Genomic DNA, 26,169 nt, shown 5'->3' with positions numbered 1-26,169 from the left:
TCCTGTGTCCATCAAGGTGTGAGGGACATAAGCAGGGAGGCTTTCTAAAATAGCTGCATTGGTGTTAGTGCTCCCACATTCAAATGCCTATGATGAGAGGGTTTTCTCCATGGTGGGATTAAACAAGACCAAAACCAGGAACAGCTTAGCACTTGATGGAACCCTGTCATCCATCATGACAGTAAAAATGGCTGGCCTGGAACCACAGTGCTATAATACAATAAACAATAAACAACACTGACCATTTTCTCGCTCACTCACACACACACACACACACACACACACACACACACACACACACACACACACACACACACACACTAAATGCTGTATTAAATAAATATTATTTCATTTGTAAGAATATGTGTCATTTATGAGATCAGACACCCATCCCCATCAAACCCCTGCCGCCATTACGGCCGCCAAAATCTCACTCTGAACTCAGTTCGAAACTTGAGAGCCCTGTATATATATTTTTTATTCATCATCATAATCATCATTTTCATCATCATTTATTTATATTTTTATTTAAATGATGTTGCTCCAATAGGGGAGAGATAGCAGCTAGTGTCTCTCTCACCTATGAAATCATAATGTACAAAATCTAATTTTAAGGCTTTAATCTGGTCACTGCACGAGTCACCACCTAGTAACTCCCACGGGTGTTTTGAACATTGTCTGTGTGTGCAAATTGAAAGAATCAACTTTTCACATCAGAGCTGTGAGTATAAATTTTAACTTACAAATACAAATATTAATATGACAAGTTCTCACATCAGATCTTCAACCTCTCGAGTTTTGCTACTGATTTACCTTTATACTCAATGTCCATCTCAACAGAAGCTAGAGCTACAGCAGCCTCTGCCCAATCCGAAGAAGTGCCTGGGCACGCTTCTGAGGTGGGCGCGAGAACCGTCCGATTTTCCCGCTCATTAAGCGCGATCTTAATGAGCGGGAAGCAGCTCGTTCCTCGTGAGAGCAAAGAGCCTAGCGCGGATAGGATGTGAACCGCGGTGCTTACAGCCACTCTAGAACGCGAAAGCAGCCCTTTTTTTTTAAAAACAATAAACATGCGATTCCTCTTCAGAGATCGGCAATGGAGAGCGAGGCACACATCTCTTATAGAATCAGCAAGAATAGTTAGAACTTTCTTTTTCCTTTTTTTTTTTACTCTCAACATACTTCCTTTTAAACTAATACTTTCATCAAAGTGACACACACACACACACACACACACACACACACACACACACACAATGCGGTCTCTGAAGACAAAGAAACCTGAGGATGTTTCCGTTTCACGTCTATTTATAACCTGCAGGTGCACGTTATCAGTGACGTCACCTGCCGAGGTTATTTAAGCCAATTCTTGGCGTGTTTGACACACACGTTTCACAACCGGTTGAACAAAGAATGTTCTCATTAGCGCTATTGAGCGCAGCATCGAGGGTATCTTTTGATAGGGAACTTGACAATTAGATACTGATAGTATCCTCATCAGACTTTCTTAGCCAACACATTTCACCATGCAGGAACATAGTACTGAGGACTAAATTTACTTACAATCTGAAAGATTTGACTAGTAAATAGCATTAGTATATTGATTCATGAGCTAGATTACAACCAGACCAGCATAAACTAGCATAGATATAACATGTGGGGGAAAACAAGATACAGTGGCTACAAAATTTGTTCCAAGGACTTATTTGTTTTCTAATCATGGCCATGTTGTACTAATTTGTTCCCTCATTTTAGTGAAATTGTGGCAAAACATTTGGACAGAATGATATAAAAGCAGCATAAAAAAATCACAAACATGGTTCATAAGTGTCTAGATTTGAGAACTGGATTAACATGTGATCACCACTGCACTTTTAGTTCCAATGACTTCCAATCTGACTTATTCAAAGTATAAGATAAGATTTTGTTGCATTCCAAATTTCAAGTTTGATGAACTCTGACCTGTGAATTAATATCACATTACCACACGTAGCCATAATTTAACTAGGTAAAAATGAGTGAACAAATTAGTATTGGTCATGATTTACCTAAAATAAGCGAACAAATGAATTAAAACGGGTCATGACTGTACTAAAACAAGGGAAATACTATATTTATATATATTTCATGTGCTAGCACTGTATGCTTTCTTTCTTTCTTTCAAGATTTTTTGCTTTATTTTACTTAAAGGATGTAGTAAAAAAAGGAAAAATAATTTTATATTTAAAATAAATATAAATACAGCCATCACACATATAAGCCCCACTCACATCCATATATAGATAATTTTGGTATTCCTTGCTGCACATACTTCACTTTCCTGATGGAAACAAGAATCAGGGGAGATTGTCAAGACACATCCAGAAGGTGAGTTCAATCCATCTGTCTTTTCCCTAAAGCCCTGCTGTTCTCTCACACACAAACACCAGAACTGGCATGCACTGACACCACCGGGTAACAGACACACTGAAATGATATGATGTCTGAAATAAGATTTATGCAACATGTTCTCAATCACTGCAAGCATGACCTCACAGAGGGTCAACCCCCAAACAGTGGTCAAGGTGTTCAGTAATTCATCACTGTCTCTGTGTGATAGACTCTGAATTCTCATCTTTGCAGCTGGTCTGAGCAAAACAAGCCTTAGGCCCAATCCCAATTCTATTTTATACCCCTTCCCGTTGTCCATTGAAACACAGTGTCAAGGGGTAGGGCTGAAAATATTCCCCTAAGAAATGGGACACCACTACTACACAGTTACACATCATCATAAGTCGTCGCTAGCTCATACATTCAAGAAAATGCGCCAATGTTTATCACAAACTCAGATGTGCGGTACAAGATAAGTTACCTGCCACCAACTATGCATGTATTTATGTTGTCAAATCAGCTAGTATCAATAAGATATGTTGTAGAACTATCATGCAGTCAATAACATTAACATACTGTTATCAGTTATCATATAGATTTTTTGCAAACTGTTCTTTGGAGAACATTACTGTACATATGAACACAAGATTGAATGGAACATTAATCAAATTATTATTTGTTATTGTTATTAAAATCCTTATATATGGCAAAAAATATATACTTTTATAGGTCTCTCTGCTTGCTCGAACAGCCATATCGATTTATGTGGGGAAATTAATCACACCCCTTTAAAGGGCTATCTGGCTCTTACCTCTACCCCTACCCCTCCAGCCAAAAGAGAATTGAGACATCCCTACCCCTTCACGTGAATGCTCGAAACGAGTTAGGATTGGGCCTTAGTGTAGCATGAGGTCTCATTGTGGTCAGCCTGAAGATAGTCTTGAATAATTGGTCTATCAGTTGAGTGGGGACGTTTATGAATGCAATGGATAACTGATCCTAGAATGGTGAAGATTGTTTGTCTTAGTTTGTGGTGACCTCCAGTTGTCCCTCAGAAAAGCCCAACAGTATAAGAACCACAAAGTAAAAGGAAAGCCTAGATCTGTTCTGGGACCAGCACTGTTTAACGGCAGAAGTTTTTTTTATTTTTTATTTTTTTGCATCAACAAAAAACAGATTTGATGCAGTATTGGATTGTATAATGCACTATATAAATAAAGGTTATAGTAATAATAATAATAATGATATTAATAATAATAAAAAAAGTAAAAATAACAACAGCAACAACAACAAAAAATCTATACAAATACAATACTGCACTGAAGTCCCTGCTAAAAAAATTAATAAATAAAAATTGCTAGCTGCCCAGTTTTAATTTCTTGCTGTCACGTACGGTGATACAAGAAGCACGGAAGAGATCCAAATGCAGGTAAAAGGTTTATTGAGGGGCAATCCAAAAAGCATAAACAGTCCAGGCAGGGTCAAAACCAGAAAATCCAAAAACATAAAAACAAAACCAGAACACACGGGAAGAGCAGACTCTGGGAGGTATCATTCATACGACAAGGACTCCGTGACAAAGACTCAGACAGACCGGGTATAAATACACAGAAGGATAATGGGGAAACTGGAGACAGGTGGGGAACAATCAATTAACTAAAACAAGGAGGAAGGTGACCAAATAAGGGAACAGGAAGTGATAATATGACAGACACCGTGGGAACGGAGGACACCTAGTGGACACCCAGGGAACACAACCCAGACACTGTGACAGAACCCCCCCCTCTACGGAGCGGCTTCCAGATGCTCCACGATAGACAAACCAGAGACCAGGAGGGAGGTGGACAGGTGGAGGCTCAGGGGGAGGGACGGAGGGCCAGACTAACAGAGGGGAACAGGGACAGGAGTGAAGACACAAAACAAAAACCAAACAGTAATATGAAGCCCCCCCAGGGCGGAGCAGAAGACCACCATGTCCGTGTGGTCAGAGTGGAAGCCCCCCAGGGCGGAGCAGAGGACCACCACGTCCTCGTGGTCGACGCCAGAGTCCCCCAGGGCGGAGCAGATGACCACCACGTCCTCGTGGTCGACGCCAGAGTCCCCCAGGGCGGAGCAGATGACCACCACGTCCTCGTGGTCGACGCCAGAGTCCCCCAGGGCGGAGCAGATGACCACCACGTCCTCGTGGTCGACGTCGGAGCCCCCCAGGGCGGAGCAGATGACCACCACATCCTCGTGGTCAACGTCGGAGCCCCCCAGGGCGGAGCAGATGACCACCACGCCCCTTTGGTCAACGTCGGAGCCCCCCCGGGCGGAGCAGATGACCACCACGCACCTGTGGTCGATGCCGGAGCCCCCCAGGGCGGAGCAGATGACCACCACGCCTCTGTGGTCGATGCCGGCGTCCAACAAGGCGGAGCAGAAGGCCACCCAGTGACTTGACTTGACTCTGAAAGTTCAACGGTGACCCGCCTTGTCTCTGGAAGGTCCCCGGTGACTGGCCATGACTCTGGAGGGTCCACTGGAACCTGACTCGACTCTGGAAGGTCCCCGGTGACTGGCCCTGACTCTGGAGGGTCCACTGGAACCTGACTCGACTTTGGAGGGTCCACTGGAACCTGACTCGACTCTGGAGGGTCCACTGGAACCTGACTCGACTCTGGAGGGGCCACTGGAACCTGACTCGACTCTGGAGGGGCCACTGGAACTAGCCCTGACTCTGGATGGTCAATGGTAACTAACCCTGACTCTGGAAGGTCGACGGTGACTAACCCTGACTCAGGAGGGTCCATGAACACCTGACTCGACTCTAGAGGGTCAACCGGGAACTGACTCAACTCTGGAAAGTCAATGGGCACCTGACTTGACTTGGGAAGGTCAACAGGAATCTGACTTGACTCCGGAACGGCCTCGGCTTCCGGAACGGCATCGGGCACCGCCTCGGCCTCCAGAACAGCAACAGACACTGCCTCGGCATCGGGCACCACCTCAGCCTCCGGAACAGCATCGGGCACCGCCTCGGGAACGGCCTCAGGCACCGCCTCTGCCTCCGGAACAGCATCGGGCACCGCCTCGGCCTCCGGAACGGCATCGGGCACTAGCTCAGCATCGGGCACCACCTCGGCCTCTGGAACAGCATCGGGAACGGCCTCGGCCTCCGGAACAGCATCGGGAGTGGCATCGGGCACCGCATCGGGAATGGCCTCGGGCACCGCCTCGGCCTCCGGAACAGCATCGGGAACGGCCTCGGCCTCCGGAACAGCATCGGGAATGGCCTCGGGCACCGCCTCGGCCTCCGGAAGGGCCTCGGGCACCGCCTCGGAAATGTCCTCCTGGACGGCAGCGGCCCACTCGGGAACGTCCTCCTGGACGGCAGCAGTCCGCTCGGGAACGTCCTCCTGGACGGCAGCGGCCCGCTTGGGAACATCCTCCGGGCTTTGAGGAACGGTAGACGCCTGTCTCCTCCTCCTCCGCCCTCTATGATGGCGAGTCGGTGGCACCTTGTCTGGAGATTCAGGCGTTGAGTCGGCCATCTTGTGCTGTGGCGCTGGGCTGGTGGCTATCTTGTGCTGTGGCTCTAAGCTGGCGACCATCCTGTGCCGTGGCGCTGTGCTGGCGGCCATCTGGTGCTGTGGTGCTGGACCTGCGGCCATCATGGGCAGTGTCGCTGACTTTCTCCTTCTGCCCTGGTGAGACGGCTGCTCTGGTCCCTCCCACGTGAGCCCCGAGTCGAAGGGGGGCCATGGTGGAGAGCGATGCTGAGCTTCCTCTCGCCCACCTCCTCCTCGGCGACCTCCCCTGGTCCCGCGAAACACGACCAGGCGGGTTCCCTCAAACCGATTGCTTCTCTCCCGCTCGGTGGCTGGGGAAGAAGCGTTAATCGACATACCGCTGGATCTCTGTGTGGACGGAGTCCTTCTGTCACGTACGGTGATACAAGAAGCACGGAAGAGATCCAAATGCAGGTAAAAGGTTTACTGAGGGGCAATCCAAAAAGCATAAACAGTCCAGGCAGGGTCAAAACCAGAAAATCCAAAAACATAAAAACAAAACCAGAACACACGGGAAGAGCAGACTCTGGGAGGTATCATTCATACGACAAGGACTCCATGACAAAGACTCAGACAGACCGGGTATAAATACACAGAAGGATAATGGGGAAACTGGAGACAGGTGGGGAACAATCAATTAACTAAAACAAGGAGGAAGGTGACCAAATAAGGGAACAGGAAGTGATAATATGACAGACACCGTGGGAACGGAGGACACCTAGTGGACACCCAGGGAACACAACCCAGACACTGTGACACTTGCAGCCTGGTCATAGCTGGTGTGAAGGCTGGTTTTAACCGGACAGGCTGGGAGACCAGATTAAATCAGCTACTGTATTTGCATTATGGTAAGGGGTAGCTTTAGGGTTGGGTAGGTGTAGACACTAATAAAACATGATCTAATAGGTAGACATTTTGATTTACTGCTGCTTTCCAGCTGTAGCTATATCCCTTCTAGCCACAACAGTAGATCAACCTCAGAACTTTCCACTCACAACAGTGCTTTTTTGGGATAGCCCTGGGGGGTCATTGGGGTGGAGGTCTAGAAATTGGACAGGTGAGGGGGCACGGGGACCGAAGTGGCCAGGCCGCTCTTGGCACAGACACTACTCTATTGTACTGCTACTCTGCAATCATTCTTGCATTGCATTCATATGCATATAAATTATCCCTTAACTAGTTCCCTTAACTGTTTTGTATGTGCACTGAAAGCATATAAAGCACCAACCAAAGCAATATGTCAGTTTCTGAGAAATTTCAATTCAATCTGGTTGGGGACTAACTCAAAGTGTCAGTTTTCTATATTGACAGTCTTACATGCCAAGAAGAGCTTTTTGAAGAGCACATTTTGTCACCATTTACTCATGTTTTATTTAATTTAGGACTCACATGGTGCAAAAGATGAATTTGTGATAAAATCACAATAAATCTCAATAAATTAAAATGTCATGGAAAAGTTCCTTTATTTCAGTAATTCAATTGTGTAACTCGTGTATTAAATAAATTCAATGCGCACAGACTGAAGTTTAAGTCTTTGGTTCTTTTAACTGTGATGATTTTGGCTCACATTTAACAAAAAACAACCAATTCATCTCAACAAATTAGAATACTTCATAAGACTGTTAAATAAAATTGTGAATAGTTGGCCTTCTGGAAAGTATGTTAATTTACTCTACATCTACTCAATACATTGTAGGGGCTCCTTTTGTTTTAATTTCTGTCTCAATTCGGCGTGGCATGGAGGTGATCAGTTTGTGGCACTGCTGAGGTGGTATGGAAGCTCAGGTTTCTTTGACAGTGGCCTTCAGCTCATCTGCATTTTTTGGTCTCTTGATTCTCATTTTCCTCTTTACAATACCTCATAGATTCTCTATGGGGTTCAATACTTGGATACAGCACTCTGTGAACAGCAAGCTTCTTTGGAAATAAGATGAACTTATATAAATGTACATAAGTAACAGAATCTATGTTCTACTCCATTTTCTTAACCTTTAGCTGTTTTTAAACACAAGAAGTGATTTTTTCCACAGTCTTGTAAAAACATTTACTATTAATCAACTGGTTTAACACTTGGGTTGTGTATGTAAGAGGCTATTACTGACTTAATTATTTCAGTATTGTTCCTTCAATTATATTCTGAATTAACTGCAAAATTAGACTCTCATTTAACAATACAGCAATCAATTTGATATTTGTACTTGCAGATATAATTAGAGTCTAAATGCACAAACCTCTTTGACCTTGTGGAATTAAAGCCAATTTAAAGCAAGATGAAGTCACTTATGGATTTCATTCACATGGAGTTTACTGCAAATAACAGCATGAAAAGCACTGAAATATATTCTGTGCTGATGTGCCAAAAGCAAGATGTGATCCACATGAACACAAAATAAAAATGTTATGATTCATAATTGCTGCATTTAACCTTTAGAAATCATGCTGTGTGTTAGATGTGTTAGAAATTAAGAAAACACATTCAAACACACTATGATGGAAGCCCATAAAAACACATTTCTTCAAGTAATCGTCTTGTTCCTCATGGGCAGTGAAGGGCATCATAGGTAGAGAAGTTAGTGTCATGAGATAGAAGCCTGCAGTGCACGGAATCAAAACATGGTAAAAATCCATCAGAAAATATTTGAAATACAGGTAGTCTAGACTGCAGTCAATTTAAGCCTTTGGATTGCACAATTGTGTTCCTCTTCATGAAACATGTTTTCATTATGTGGCGGGATGCAGTTTTCTGGCTCATGCCTCCCTGGGTGACGCTTGATTTGCTGCAGCTGTGGGTGGTTCTGGGCAGGTAACTTTGAGCCAATCGCGAGGACTACTCCCCCTTTATAAACCGGGACTTTTCTTTGGATAAATGATGCCACCGGTACGCGACTTGTCTTGTTTACCTGCCCAGTGACCTGATGTCTGCCTGGTTACCTGTCTACCATAGCGCCGCAGGTATGGTTAGCTTTGTTTCTCTTTTCACTCGTTAACTCTATAAAGTGGGCTTATAAGGAATGTTTCATGTTGTAGAATCCCCGGTGCGGCAGCAGTCCTTTCACCAGCTGAGTGTGCGCTCTGCTATCAGCAATCAGAGTTCAGCGCCTGTGACGCAATGTTGTTAATCATAGGGAGTGCTATTTAACCCGGGGGTGCGGCCGCCAGTTGGCTACATCGACGCTGAACAACTGCTGCTTTGCTTCTACTCTTCACGTTACATGTTCACATATTTATGTTGTACCCGATTGCCTTTTCACACTGGACCAAGGAGGATTGAACTCAGTTGTGATGTTTTTCATTTGACCTTTTTATGTGATTTGTCTAGGGTTGATTGTTTATTTTTGATTTATTGTGTGATTGAGTCCCTGTTCATATTGCTAACCCCAGTATAATCTTGGGCCTTAGAACGGGTGACTGATTAGACATTGTGTTGTAATTGTTATTTTCGTTTGTTTAACTTTCAAGTGTCCAGGTGCTGAGAACTGCCAGTGGGAGCAGTGCCCCTTGCGGTGGTGGGTCCCTTGGTGTGTGCTGTGGCTGTGTTCACTGAGTGTGGCCATTTCCCTTGCGGTGCGTGTGTGTGTGAAATCGACACGTGTGATTGGGGTGTCTTTTAAGGATGCTCATTGCTCGAGCCACTAGTCTCCCACTAGTAAGATTCCGCCCTGTCCTCCTCTTCTCTCGGGGGTGTGATCATTGTGTGTTTTAAAGTAATAATAAAAATGCATTTTTGTACGGACCACTGTCTCTGGCTGATCCATCCACGAACTTGAGTGCCTGGTTAGAACGAGAGAACAAGATTCTTTGGGTGTAACTCCCATCGTGGCGTAGTCTGCTACTGTCCTATATGCCCCTCCACTGCCACAATTACATTTTAGCACATCATTGACCTTAGAGGGAAATGCATCCTACGTTTTACATTTATGTTCTTAGCAGAACATAAATAAATAGTTGCAATTTCTCACTGCTTGAGCTATAACTGTCAGAAGAGGTGTGTGTGTGAGTGTTTTTATGCTTTGTCATTTTACAGTTATTTTTTCCATTTCTTGAGCACGTACTAGTCTGAAAAGCTGAAGCCACATGTATCTACTAGTTGTAGGTAATTGCTGAAGCTGAGGTGAAAGGACTCCACACATTCATTTTATGACATTAAAAGTTTTTCTAAATTGCTAAAAATAAAATTAAAAATTTGGCAAAAGAATTTTTTCTTTTTCTGTTTGACTACTAAAAAGACCAATGAGGTTCGGCCTTGTAGTGTGCACTTAATAGTGTTTTGTGTCACATTCTTTTTTTCATTAGCAAAGTGTTTAAGCATGGAGATGTACTCGAGTATGTTTTATAAAGTTAAATAATATGACTTCAAGGTTGAATATCATTCTTCACTACTATTATCCTAAACATACTGACTATTAAAAGATGAATGGTGTGTTTATAAATCATTTTGATGGTTATGTATTACAGGCTCTACACAGTGTTTAAGGAATTGGTGAATATGTAAATTAGTAAATAAATGTTCCTTATAAGCTACTCTCCATGCTGCATTTCAGTAACGCTTCTAAGAAACATTCTTTGTTCAACTGGTTGTGAAGCACGTGTGTCAAACATGCCAAGTATTGGATTAAATAACCTCAGTGGTTGATGTCATTTGATTATGTTCACCTGCTGGGTTATAAATGGATGTGAAACGGACAAACCTTCAGGTTTCTTTGTCTTCAGAGACCACTTTGTGTGTGTGTGGTGTGATCAGCATTTCACTGTTGTGCTTTGTTTAAGATAAAAAAAGTAGAGTGATCATGTCTACCGTGTCTGTTGCATGATAATTGCTTGGTATGTCTCAGGGAAGAACACACAGTTTGTGCCCTCGAGGACGCTGAGCGTGAGCACTGCAAGAAATTGACTATTGGAGTGCTCTGCTCGATGCTCGCATTCTTTCAGGAGGGGCGAGCCTCTGTGTCCTCATTAAGATTGTGGGGCTCGCGTGTCAGTCTGGCTGAGAGGCAAGTGACGGGTGCGTCCCTCTCTCTCGCACCCTTGCCAGATTATGACATTCCCCCACCTGCTGCTGAATGCGCCCTGGCGCTTCTTCAGAGTGAGCCGAGGATGTGGGTTCTCTTGTCTCTGGTGAAATGGAAACTGAGAGTGCCACCTCTGAGCACTCCTCATGTGATGACAAAGCATTTGAGGAGTTACTCAAACTGTTGACTCACGGGGTGACCAGTCTTAGGGCCGTTTCATAGTCAACGCATCTGTACGCATACGTGTCCCCGAGGCTACGCATCGTTACGCTTCGGCCGCCATTATGCGTCGGTGCGTAGCCAAATGTGTCGTCCCAGTTTTTGATACGCGACGCGCCGATGCACGCAATACTATGCGTTGTCGGTGGGGGCGACATTGCAAGTATTGTACATTAATTCAAGTATATTGTGTTTACAGAAGAAGAAGGTTTGAATACAATGGCGGGCGAAGAGGAAAAATTATGCGAACTTAACGGCCCTATCTCTGCGTTGCCTTTTTTGCCGCCGATGTAAAATCAGCAACAGAATACACTCTACTAATATCACCCTGACTCTACTACCCCCTGTTTCGTGAGCGGTGTATTGCATACACACATTGCCAGTGACGCTTGCGTCCACTGTTTAGACTATGAAAGGGAGCCCGTCGCTCGCGATGCTTGCTCGCGTTTCTCGCATTGACTATGTAAGGGGCCTTAAATTAAACTACCCACAGAAGCAAGAGAAGCCCAGACACTCCAAGCTGGAAGACAGATTTCTGTTGGGTGGCCGGGGGAAAGATCCCAAAAATGGTCTCTCCACTTTTTGCCAGATCTCCATGATGAGTTGTCCAGTTCATGGAGTAAACCGTATTCCTCTCATGTCTTTGTAACCGCTATGCCAATTTATTCGACTATCATGGGTGCTAAGGGGCATACCCCCATGTGGTAAAGACACTTGCGGGCTATCTCTCTCCTGGAGGCTCATCATCGCTGAATAAGTCAACGCTCCCCACCAAGCCATGTAGGTTTACATCCTCGCTGGTGGGGAAAGCGTTCCAGGCAGTGGGTAAGGCTGGTGCTGCCCTGCACACCATGGCGGTTTTGCAGGCATACCAGGCTGACCTACTAAAAGGCCTGAGCACAGGAGGCATTTTCAGAATTATACGAGCCACTGATCTGTCTCTTTGCACAACCAAGCAGACAGTCCATGCCCTTGGCCATTCTATGACTGCAATGGTTGCCATAGAGAGACATCTGTGGCTCAACATTACCGGCATCAAGGATAGGTACAAGGTGTTTCTCCTTGATGCCCCCGTGTCACCATCTAGTCTATTTAGTGACTCTGTGAATATGGTCATCAGTAGGTTCTTAGAGGCACAAAGACACGTAGAAGTTCCTACCCTGCTGTGCTCAGGCGTTGGGGCTGTTGGCCACAGAATTCCAACCAGAAGTGTGGCGAGTCATACACCCCCGCATAGGTACTGGGGAGTGGCTCACTGCTCTCTCAACCCCAGCAGCCCAGAAAGGACAATAATTTAATCTAAAAAGAGGTCCTGAGGGTCGTGCGCCCTGAACCATGGGGGTGTGTTCCCTCAGGGAAGTGTGCGTCAAATTCCAACAGAAAGTAGGTACTCCTTCCTGGCACCCTCAGGGGGCTGCTGTACAATCTCCGCTGCCACTGGTGTTTCGGGAAGCACTGGGATGTTGTCCTTGTTCATCTCAAATCTCTGGGGTTGAGACTCAGCTTCAAGAAAAGCATTCTCTTTCCTGCTCAAAGGACAACATATTTGGGGGTTGTATGGGATTCGATCACAATGCGGGCACAGCTGTCTTCTGCACGTGTCAAGTCCATTCTAAACACCATAGAGAACATCAAGCTATAAGCCAGAAAGTTACTGTTCATTACTTTCGAAGGGTTCTAGGTCTCATGGCAGCTACATAGAAGGTGATAACTTTGGGCCTCCTGCACATGAGATTGTTTCAGTTGTGTCTAAGAGCCAGGGGATTTCATCCAAGGGCCAATCACCAGAAGCAAATAAGGGTCCCACTCTAGGTACATGCTGTCATCAAAAGATGCTAACAACAGACACTTACCTCACAGGCTGGGGTGCGGTCTTAGATGGCTGTCAAGCCCAAGGGATCTGGAGTGGTCATCTTCTTGACTGGCACCTCAATTGCCACGAAATGATGGCTCTATTTTGGGCCCTGAAACACTACCTCCAGCAGCTACCATGTTCTAGAGTTGGTGGACAACACTGCAGTTATCTCTTACATAAATCACCATGGCAGACTGTGTTCGCTCTGCCTGAAAAGGCTAGCACAGCAGGTTCTGCTTTAGGCACAGGGCAAGTTCCTATCCCTCAGGGCAATTTACATACCGAGGCATATACATTTGGGAACAGACTTGCTGTCCAGATATGCTGTGACACATGGGGAATGGGAACTCAACCCCGAAGTAGACAGTCAAATCTGAATCCAATTTCGGGCACAAGGGACAGTATTTCATCCCCTACCCAAGCTAAGGAACCTCCATATCTGGGGGACCAACTAAGAGATGCAGAGCTTCCAGTTGACATAGTACACACTATTCTAAGTGCTAGGGCTCTCTCTCTACTAGAAAATGTTTTTGAAAGCTGGTGTATGGCACACCATGCAGACCCAGTGCACTGCCAAGTTGTTTCAGTGCTGGAGTCCCTGCAGTAGAAACTGTCCTCAAGCACGTGTCCTGGTACTTTCAGAGTCTATGTGGCTGCCATTTCAACTTGCCATGTTCTGATTGATGGGGTTTATGTAGGAAATAGTTGGCTGCCACTAAGCAAACAATGCCACATATAAAAAGTGAAAGTTGTGACAATTGCTAAGTATGGTTACCCATACTTAGAATTGATGCTCTGCATTTAACCCATCCAAGTGCACACACACAGCAGTGAGTGGGGAACACACACACACACACCGTGAGCGCACACACACAGCAGTGGGCAGCTATTTTTTCCAGCGCCCCAGGAACAATTGGGGGTTCAGTGTCTTGCTCAAGGGCACTTCAGCCATGGGTATTGAGGGTGGAACAGAGCACTGTTCATTCACTCCCCACCACCTACAACTCCAGCCGGCACTGATACTTGAGCCTGCTACTCCGTGCTCGCAGGTCCTTAAGTCAACATCCCAGAGTTATGTCTGTGATCTCTTTGATGCTTGTGTGCACACACTACATAACCTTGCGGGGTCCAGACACTTCCAGTGCAGCTGCGTTGGGATTCTCGTTCCAATAAGCATTATAAAAAGGCAGCAACTAGAGTAGCTTTTGATAGGGAACGTCTCAGGTTACTTGACTGTTACCCTGTTCCCTGAAAAAGCGGGAACGAGATGTCATGCCTCAATGCCGCACTGTAGGTATGCCTGTATGTCTCTTCAGACAAAGGAACAACCTGAAGGTGTATCCGTTTCATGTCTATTTATAACCCCGCAGGTGCACGTAATCAAATGACTTTACCCACCGAGGTTATTTAAGCTAATTCTTGGTGTGTTTGACACACATGCTCCACAACCCAGTCAAGTGACCTGAGATGAACATCATATGTGCTGATGGATGTACAAATGGACAGACAGACAGACAGATGGATAGATCTTTTATCTTGGGGGGAGAAAAAGCAAACAAGCCCTTGTGTAATGAAAGTTTGGATGATCTTCATGATGTTCATTACACATTTGTCCACTCTCGTATAAATGTGTTTAATAATTAAAATACTTCTGTGTTTGGAGTGTTTGAGACTTACTGATCAAAAAGTGTGAGCATATGGTTCAGTAATTAAGATATGTTGTCTTTCTCTCTCTCTCTCTCTACTGCACGACTATCAGGTATAAATGGAAGTGATTGGAAAGCCAGGTGTCCACTTGTTCATTCTAAACATTAGATTTCAAAACTTTGAATATTTTCATATTAGTAGGGAAGCCTTTAAAATGGGTTTAGGGCAGACTGTACATTCAGACTGGTGAGAAGGAAGTTTTGGTTTGCATCATTAAAAACTGTCAGCACTGTTTCAATAACACTGTTACCGGCTAACGTGAAATTGATTTCCATGCTAATTATTTAGAAATTCTACTTATTTTGTGAAAACAAGGAAATGTCTAAAAATAGAAATACAATTATTTAAAACCAATGATGTAATTATTTATATCTATTATATAGGTTTGCCTGAAGGACACAGCAAATAAAAAATAAATAAAAAAAATTAAAAAAAATTAGAAAGCCTTAATAAGTGCAAATAATACAATGCAAATAACCATATAATCATGCATAACTATGACAAATGAATGAATTAATGAGAAAAATAAGTATAACCACAATTACCACAACTGTTATTTTAATTATTATATAATATACTGTTTTATGGAACAATAAAAAAACAAAAACAAGAAAGACATTCAGCTTGACTAGAAAATAAGGGAATTATAAAAAACAGGTAATTGTGAGTAATTTCAGCCTTCTGAGACCCAGAACTATCCCTTCAGAACACACTGTTACATACTACACCAGACTGAAAAGCAAATCATTCTATTCCATTTGCAGAGAAGAGATAAGTATGTGAAGAGCATGACCAACAGAATGGTTCGTTCAAAAATGAATCAGTCTATTTTTTCGCAATTCGGTAAATGTAATGGGGGTGAAAAACTGTAAGTTTAACATTCTGTCATTTATTTGTGTCTTTTAGTAAATGGGACTTAAAGGAAAAGTCACCGTTTTTCCATATTCCACTATGTTATTCCCTCAAATTAGACGAGTTGATACGTACCTCACCCATCTCATAGCGTACACTCAATCGCTGTAGCGAGCGGCACCACTATGCTGGCATTTAGCTTAGTACCATTCATTCCTTAGGATTCAAACAGGGATGAATTTATAAGCTACCAAACAGTTCCATGTTTCGGAAGAGCACTTCACAGCATTTCGAGCTTGCCGCAGTAATATCATCACTCCGGAAGTTAGAGGGAGAGAGGGAGTTTTCAGGAGTGATGATATTACTGCGGTGAGGTCGAAGTGTGAAGTGCTCTTCTGCCATACATTATATTCACATTTTCGCCACTGTTTATTTTGTGTCACCACCCTTATTTGTGTAACTACTCATGTAACCGTCTTTAAATAAAGAAAACATGGAAGTATTTGGTAGCTTCTAAATTCATCCCTGTTTGGATCCTGAGGAATGAATGGTACTAAGCTAAACGCCAGCATTGTGCCGACATGAGCTATAGCGATTGAGTGCATGCACTGAGATGGGAGAGGTACGTATCAAATCATTGATACATTGAAGGAAGAACATAGTGGAATATGGAAAGACGGTGGTGTTTTCCTTTAATAAATAACATATAATCCTATTTGTTTGAGTGGGTTAGTGTGCGTATTTGTGTCAGCCCTCCTGTCCAGGGTCTCCTTACTCATTGTCACAAATCTGCTTGAGTGCTCTTTAAATAAAAACACACACAGACACACAGTTCCTAAACACAGCACTTCTTTGAGACCTTGAGATTTGAGTGTATCTGGACACTGGTAGCAAAAGTAAGATGGATGAAAAGCAAGATCTTTGTTTATAATATGTGAAAATGCAAGTATGTAGGGCAGCACGTCTTATATATTTTTAATGTGCACATATTTGGCTCTCTGTACATCTATATAATCTCTGAGATCAGAATGACCATTGACCTTTGTTCAGATCATATGAGCAGTAAGGCTAGTCTGGAATCATTTAATCCTCTTCCAGGAAGAGATGATGGGGATGATGGTGAGCCAAGCCAAGCATCACGATGACTGAGGGTTTTCGTAACTTGTACCTTTTGTGTTGCAGACAGAGATGTATAAAGTACTAGAGACCCAGACTTGAGTAAAAGTACAAGTGCTCTATCAAAAAAGTGACTTGAGTAGAAGTTGAAGTGCTCTTTAAGCACCACACTTAAGTAGAAGTACTAAAGTATTCAACATTTTTTGTACTTAAGTATTGCAAGTAGTCTATTTTAAAATTTACTACTCAAGTACTGAAAGTAAAAGTACAAGTATTGTGTTATGTAGTTATTAAAGAAAGTAGTCAAAAGTTTGAACATGTTGTTTTTATTATTTCAAATGATTAACCCTAAAGGACAATCACACTTCCTTTGACTGTAACTTTTTGTAAACAAAAAACAGATTAAAGGGTTAGTTCGCCCAATTTGCAAAATTATGTCATTAATAAAAAAATACAAAAATAAGTTGATTACTATAATGAGACGTGCAAAGAAAGATTATTATATAAACTTGTTGATGGAAAAAAAAAATAATATCAAAAATATGTGGAAAGTTTTAAGGGAGGTTATAGGCAGTAAAATGAATTATAGTCAGCCATTATATTTAATGAATGAACAGAATGTCGAGATATGTGGTGAAAAAATGGCTGATGAATTTAATTCATTTTTTGTTAATGTTGGTCCAAATCTTGCCAAAACTATACCATTACATAATAAAAGCTGGATAGGTGAAAGCAGAGTTATGCAATCCATTTTTCTTGACGAAGTTAGTGAGAGTGAAATTATTTCCACTGTCTCTAAATTAAAAAGTAAAAATTCGTGTGATAGTGATGGCTTAGATATGTATATTGTCAAAGAAACTCTACGTTGCATTATTAGACCATTAAAATATATAATTAATTTGTCTTTTAATACAGGTTTTTTTCCAGATAAAATGAAGGTGGCTAAAATTATTCCTTGTTTTAAAACTGGTGATAGGCATAGTCTTACAAATTATAGGCCTATATCTTTGCTTTCCCAATTTTCAAAAATTCTGGAGAAGCTTTTTGTTAAAAAATTGGATTATTTTCTTGAAAAACATTCTTTGATAAACGATAATCAGTTTGGGTTTCGTAGCACCCGCTCAACAGCTATGGCTTTGATGAAAATCACAGAGGATATTACTACAGAATTGGAGAATAAAAATCACACAGTTGGAGTTTTTATTGACCTTAAAAAGGCCTTTGACACTCTCGATCATGGAATATTGATATCTAAATTACAGACATATGGAATTAGAGGTGTAGTATTAAATTGGATTATTAGTTATTTAGAAAATAGACAACAATATGTAGAGTATTTAGGCCATGAATCTAAGTTGGAAACAATACAGTGTGGAGTCCCTCAAGGCTCTGTGTTGGGGCCTAAATTATTTATTTTATACATTAATGATCTCTGTGATGAATCAAAGATTTTATGTTTTGTTCTTTTTGCGGACGATACAAATTTTTTTGTATCGGGGAAGAACTTAAAAATCTTAATCAAAACTATTGAACAAGAATTGGTCCTACTTCAGAAATGGTTTAACAAAAATAAACTGTCGTTAAATTTAAGTAAAACTAAATTTATGTTGTTTACGAATCAAAAATGTTCTGATAATGTTTGTTTGAATCTAAATGGAATAACTATTGAGAGAGTGTCAGAATTTAGGTTTTTAGGAGTACTCATTGATGAAAAATTTAAATGGAAATCACATATAGCCTATGTAAGAAATAAAATGTGTAAAAATATTGCTGTTTTGAGTAAAGTAAAGTTTATGTTAAATTATAAAGCAATGAGAATCCTTTATTGTTCCTTTATTTTGCCCTATTTGATGTATTGTTTGGAGGTATGGGGTAATTCATATTTTACTAATTTAATGCCCTTATTTATTTTGCAAAAAAGGGCAATAAGGATAATTAATGGAGTTGCTCCAAGAGAACATACTACAGGACTGTTTCTGAGGTCAGGACTACTTAAATTGAAGGACTTGGTTTCTTTACAAACTTTATTAGTTGTTCATAAATCAAAACATTGCTTGTTACCACATGGACTGCAAACCCTTTTTACTATAAATAGTGAGACAAGTAGAAGAAATAATGATTTTAAACAACCTTTTGCTGGAAATACCCTCAAACAAATGTGTGTTTCAATTTCTGGTGTGAAAAGATGGAATTGTTTAGAGAATGATTTAAAATGTTGTTCAAATATAGTTCGATTTAAATATAAGTATAAAGAGAAGATACTGAACTTGTATAAAGATGATGGTGAAAATTCTTAAAACTATAATATGAATGATTATGGTCTCGTCATTGTCTTTGATGCCAGAGTTGTCATTATTGCATTAATGTTGTTTGTGTTCGTTTAGTGTTGTGTAAGCAGAATTAATAGTAAAACAAACACAAAAAATTAAGGAAAATTGTTAAAAATGAAAGTAGATTACATCTGGTCTGCGTTATTTTTCATTTTTTTTTTTTTTTTTTTTTTTTCGTTGTTATTTATTTTTTATTTTTCTTCATGTCGGTTAGGCCATCTAATTTGTAACTTTCTTATTATAAGAATGGGGTAGGAGTTTATAAGATTCTTTTTCTTCATCCTACTCCTGTTCTTCTTGTCATGGAATGTATTTTTGTTGTGTTTGTGTGGATTGTTGTTGTGGCATTTTGTGTTGCATTACCATGAAAAGAGAATAAATAAATGAAATGAAATGAAATGAAATAACTTACCCTCGTGTTGTTTCAAACCCGTAACACCTCTGTTTATTTTTGGAACACAGTTTAAGATATTTTAGATTTAGTCTGAGAGCTCTCAGTCCCTCCATTGAAGCTATGGGTACGGTATACTGTCCATGTCCAGAAAGGTAAGAAAAACATCATGTGACATCAGAGGGTCAGTTAGAATTTTTTGAAGCATCGAAAATACATTTTGGTCCAAAAATAGCAAAAACTACGACTTTATTCAGCATTGTCTTCTCTTCTGTGTCTGTTGTAAGACAGTTCAAAACAAAGCAGTTTGTGAAAACTTTCTGCTTTCCATCAACAAGTATTATTATACTGGAAATTGATTTTCAAGCATAACTTTAGCCCTCATAATATGTCAATCTGGAACAACAGATGTATAACGAAAATATTCAAGGATAATACCTAAACTACAAGAACTTATTATAGAAAATGTAAGCTTTGTTGACAGAAAATGTTCAAACAAATTCTTAAGAGACTGTTTAGTACATCAATGTTTCCCAGGACCGGTATTAAAGAATTATATTTTTCGTCATTATGAGAAGAAAGAAGTGTGTAAAATTAGGACCAATTTTCTTTCATTTCCTGTTAATCCTAAATGTAAAGAGGTGCACTTTAAAATTCTGAATCATATATATCCAACAAAAGAATTTTTAAGAATGAGATTTAATGTTGGGGATTCAAATTTATGTCAAATATGTAAGGTAGAGATAGAAACGGTTGAACACTTGTTTTTTCAGTGCAGTTTGGTAAACAAATTTTGGAATGATGCATTGAGATGGATGCAACAAAGAATACCTGTAAGGTTGAATACCTGTAAGAATACCAAAGAATACCTGTAAGGTCGTGGGAATTTATTAAATTTGGGCTATTAATAAAGGATAAAAAGGTATCTTATGTAATTAATAATGTGTTGCTTTTGTTGAAATTTTATATACACAAATGTACATTTTTCAAAATCCCTCCAAAATTAGTGGTTTTTAAGGAGGAATTTAAAGTATATTTGGAGACTGTGAGAAGGATGAAAAGTCCTAAAGCAGTGTATTTGTACTCCTTATTGGAAGACTTTGATTTTATAAATTGAATATTGTCCTACTCCCCTACTTTATATATTTATTTGTTCTTTTTTTTATTATTATTTTATTTTATTTATTTTTTTTCACCTTGACTTCAATTTTTACTTGCCTGCTGATGAGAATATGTATATTGTGATGTAATATATGTATGTACGCTCAGGTTTGTTTGTAAATCTGAAACTACGAATGCCTTTTTTGTTAATGTTCTATAAATATGTCAATAAAACAAAAAAAAAACAAAGCAGTTTGTGATATCCGGTTCAACAACGAATCACTCTATGATCACTCAATGTAACCGGATCTTTTTGAAACAGTTCACCAAATCGAACTGAATCGTTTTAAACGGTTCGCGTCTCCAATACGCATTAATCCACAAATGACTTAAGCTGTTAGCTTGTTTAGTGTGGCTGACACTCCCTCTGAGTTAAAACAAACCAATATCCCGGAGTAATTCATTTACTCAAACAGTACACTGACTGAACTGCTGTGAGAGAACTGAAGATGAACACCGACCCGGGCCAGATAATGAACAACAGACTGACTCGTTCACGAGTCAAGAACCGTTTCTGTCAGACGTATCCGATTCGATTCGTGCTAATGTTATGAGCCCAGGTAAACCGAAGGCTTGCAGTCATCGCCAATGACGCCATTATGTCGAGCGCAAAAGAACCGGTGAACCGTTTTCTTCAACCGGTTTATTGAATCGAACTGTCAGAAAGAACTACTGATGCAACCGGTTCTTGACTCGTGAACGAGTCATTATCTGGCTCGGCTCGGTGTTCATCTCTCTCTTCACAGCAGTTCAGTCAGCACGCGCAGTCTTCTCAATCGCTTGATTCGCTCAATGATGTGCCAGCTTCATCAAACCTGCCATCTACAGTTCTGGCAGTGGTAATGTGGGTTTGTAAAGGAATGATTCGTAACATTTTTATAATTGTAACGAGTAACGATGCAGCACATAAAAAAAATATCGGAGTAAAAGTATTAAACTCATCGAAAATATGTACTGAAGTAAAAGTGGAAGTAGGAGAAAAAAATAATACTCTAGTAAAGTACAGATACCGCCTTTTAGTACTTAAGTACAGTAGTGAAGTAGTTCTACTTCGTTACTATACATCTCTGGTTGCAGACATGAATGACACCTCAAAAGAGTTGCTTAGCTAAGTGCTACTAGACATTCCCCTGACAGATGATAAATCTGAAAATAAATGTCTTTCATTGAAGGAGGGACTAAATTTAAAGACCAGACTATCATAAATGATTGACATTGTGCTATTTTAAAATAAACAGATACTTAGCAACTGCATAGCAATGCAAAAACAAACACTCGGCTCACATTAGCAACCACATATCAACATTCTGGCAACTATCCAGAGCACCCTAGCAGTGTGGTGGCAAGTTTTGCATGGGTGAGCACCACTTTTTTTTTTGCAGAAAATGTACAGAGGTTTAATTTTACTGTTCCATGGGCTGTAATTCTGACATTTAATGAAAACGCGCAACATTGTTTGTGATGTTACATAAATTGCATTATCTCCCTGGCTTCCTGGATATATTGCTTAACTTAAAATACAGTAATAATTTGCAGAAGAGAGACTCGTAAAGAGCTTGTTCCACTCGACCAATAAAGTCTTCATGGTAAAATGGCCTGACAGCTACAGAATAAGAGGAGGTAATGAGAACACTTTGACCAGGCCCTGGTACCACTTAGAGAGGTCTGTGAATAATGAACATGTATACAAAATCATACTAACTAAAGTAAAAGCAAAATTAAAGCTGCACTCAGGGTTTCTCTCCTGATTGCTTGCTTTTTACCAACATCCCTTTTCCAACACTTTCTTTCTCGCTTGCTTTTTATTTACTCACACTCGCAAACACACTCTAACTTAACACACATTGCACCCTGCTCCAGAGGAGTCTTGTTAGCTGACGACTCCTGAATTATTACTGTACACCATTCTATAAATGGCTTTAAAACATCTCTAGTCTGTTCTCTGTGTGTGTTTGTCTATGCATAGCAAAAGGGAGACTGAAGGCAGTGTTCATGTGCCATTACACCTACACAAGTATGTAGCACAAAACTAAGCCCCATGGCACCAAAAGTTTTCCAGCCTAACCAAGCTCATCCCTGCTCATAATCTGCTCAAATCACAGCAGTGCATTTATGGGCACTACTAAGTTTCAGTATAACAGTAGTGCTATTGATTTCTAAACAATGTAATTACATTTTCCACCAAGTAGCAATGCACCTCAACCAAGTACTTTTGTAGTTATATATTTTAACGCCCTGCTGCTTTACAGTTGATTGAGATTAGACAATAATCAAATGCATTCTGTGCTCTCTTTTATTATGTATGTAGTGTGGGAAAGTCTGATTCTTTTTAGTTAATCCGTCATTGCAATTCCTACTTATTTACGTCTCAAGTGCTAAAATCATTTTCAGAATCACAATCAGAATTAGAAAGAGCTTTATTGCCAAGTATGCGCATACAAGGAATTTGTTTTCGTGACATAACCTTCCAGTGCACAGAGACAACAACAAACAGACAATAAATAAATAAATAAATAAACACATAAATAAATTGTATAAACAGTTCTGCTATAGATGATAATGGAATATAATTAAGTAAGATGCAGGGATGTATTAGCATGGAGGGGTAACAAATATATATAAGGATATTGCACATTTTTATTGCGTAATTGGGCAACATTAAACTGTTCAAGAGGTAGATTGCCTGGGGGAAGAAACTGTTCTTGTACATGACTGTCCTGGTATTTGCGGCTCTTAAGCGCCGGTCAGATGACCAAAGTTCAAAGATGGAGTAACTTGGATGAGAGGGATGCAGAGTGATTTTCTGATCCCTTTTCCTCACTCTGGATGTATACAGTTCTTGAAGGGAGGCCAGGGGAGCACCAATGATCCTTTCAGCCGTCTGAACCATTCTCTGTAGTCTTCTGATGTCTGATTTTGTAGCTGAACCAAACCAGACACTTATTGAAGTACACAGGACAGACTCAGTGATGGCTGAATAGAACTGTTTCAGCAGCTCCTGTGGCAGGTTAAACTTCCTCAGCTGGCAAAGGAAGTACAACCTTTGTTGGGCCTTTTTAACAATGGAGTCAATGTGATTGTTCCACTTCAGGTCCTGCGAGATGGTGGTTCCCAGGAATCTGAATGACTCCACTGCAGCCACAGTGCTATCTATGATGGTGAGTGGGGTGAGTGCAGGGGGGTTTCTCCTTAAGTCCACTATCATCTCCACTGTTCTGAGAGTGTTCAGTTCCAGGTTGTTAAGACTGCATCAGACAGCAAGCTGCTCAACCTTTTGTAGGTAAGCAGACTCGACACCATTCTGGATGAGATGAGAGTAGTGTCGTCTGCAAACTTCAAGAGCTTGACAGAGCGGTCTTTTGAGGTGCAGTCGTTGGTGTAGAGGGAGAAGAGCAGTGGGGATAGAACACATCCCTGAGGGGCACCAGTGTTGGTGGAGCAGCTGTTGGACATGAATTTCCCCAGTCTCACTAGCTGTTGCCTATCTGTCGGAAAGCTGGTGATCCACTGACAGATAGAGCTAGGAACAGAAAGCTGGGTCAGTTTGGTCTGGAGGGCTGTTGTGATGATGGTGTTGAAAGCCGAACTAAAGTCCACAAACAGGATCTTTATATAAGTCCGTGTTTTGTCCAGATGTTGCAGGATGAAGTACAATCCCACGTTGATTGCACCACCCACAGACCTGTTTGCTCAGTAAGCAAACTGCAGGGGGTCCAGTAGGGGTCCAGTGATGTCCTTCAGATAAGCCAGAACCAGTTTTCCAAAATTTTATATAATTTTATACATGAATTGCTCTTTTTTTAATTATTATTTGTTGTATTTGTTTAAAACAAATTTTATAATTCTGCCACCTTAATTTAGATATTTTTGTGCAAAATTACAAAAAATACAAAATGTAACATTAGCCAATCATCTTTCAGTGTTTTTAAATTCAAGCAGTTTTATGTATGTGTGTATGTATTATTATAATATAAAAGTTGCATTACAACTTTTTTATCATGTCATCATTATTTGCATAAACTATATTTAAACAGAGAAAAAAAATAATTTATATTAAATCAGTGAAAATCATGCAGCTGTTCCATTCTTTTCCACCGTTTATATATATACAGTACAGACCAAAAGTTTGGACACACCTTCTCATTCAAAGAGTTTTCTTTATTTTCATGACTATGAAAATTGTAGATTCACACTGAAGGCATCAAAACTATGAATTTACACATGTGGAATTATATATGGAATTATATACATAACAAAAAAGTGTGAAACAACTGAAAATATGTCATATTCTAGGTTCTTCAAAGTAGCCACCTTTTGCTTTGATTACTGCTTTGCACATTCTTGGCATTCTCTTGATGAGCTTCAAGAGGTAGTCACCTGAAATGGTCTTCCAACAGTCTTGAAGAGTTCCCCGAGAGATGCTTAGCACTTGTTGGCCCTTTTGCCTTCTGTCTGCGGTCCAGCTCACCCCTAAACCATCTCGATTGGGTTCAGAGATGGGGAAAATGGCACTGTGCTGCAAATTTCCATGCCTTTTATAAAAAAACAAAAAATACTAAACAACAACCAATCATTTAAAACACCTAATAAAATAAAAATCACAATACCATCTCCACTTCTTACCTTTAAAGTTCATACTGTCACTACTCATGAGAAATTCAAATTCAAGGATTTCAGCAGAACACTACTTTGCTAATATTAGTCTATAATTGGTTGGTAGGTGGTTCCTGTCAAGGACTGACATACCACTGACAGTCACATTGCTCTTAGTTTATGATTAATTGGTTAAATTAGAAAGATGTCATAGCTGAGGGACAGAAAGACAGTGTGAGTGAAAAATAGAATACAGAACAAAGAAAGAGAATACAGAACAAAGCATTGACTTTGGGAGCTCTGCGTAGTCATCCTATCAGCATGCAAGGCGAGTGAAAGTGAGAAAAGGAAATCTGTATGAAATAAATTGAATGACCTTTATACCAACTCCATCTAATATAGCAACTATGTCCGCTGCTTCTGCTGTCCAGCTTTGTAAACGAAAATGGTATCGACTTCTGTGGGAAGTGAAATAATGTGGGAAGTGAAATAATAACAGTCTGCAGGGTTGCTCATGATCGCGCTGAGCTAATTTACCTCAGAAGGACACCAGGCTTCGAAAATCAATATCGTATGTCAACTGAAGAAATAATAAGCAATTTAAAGAAATTCTTGTGATGCTACAGCAAGTCCTATGGGTCATGAACCCTGTTGGCACTGATGGAAAGTAAATACCTGTGCTCGTGAATCGGAAATCATATCAGGGAAGTCAGAAGCTGGGAGATGTGATTGTATTGCTTATATGGAAAATCGTGGATGTTTAAATATGAAAAATGATTCCAGGAGCACATAATATAGGTATTTCTCTGAGGAGAAAAAGAGTGAATGAATGAGTGAATGAATGAGTGAATGAATGAATGAATGAATGAATGAATGAATGATGTGTATCTCACCACACACGCGCCCATCCTTCATCCACCAGACAGTACAATTACCTTGAGCTTATCCTTCAGTACAGCACTACAATCAGCAAGACATCTCTCTCTCTCTCTCTCTCTCTCTCTCTCTCTCTCTC

The sequence above is a fragment of the Carassius carassius genome, chromosome 6 (genome assembly GCF_963082965.1).
Source record: "Carassius carassius chromosome 6, fCarCar2.1, whole genome shotgun sequence".
In the NCBI taxonomy this organism is placed as follows: Eukaryota; Metazoa; Chordata; class Actinopteri; order Cypriniformes; family Cyprinidae; genus Carassius; species Carassius carassius.
Note: the sequence above shows the minus strand (reverse complement) of the source record.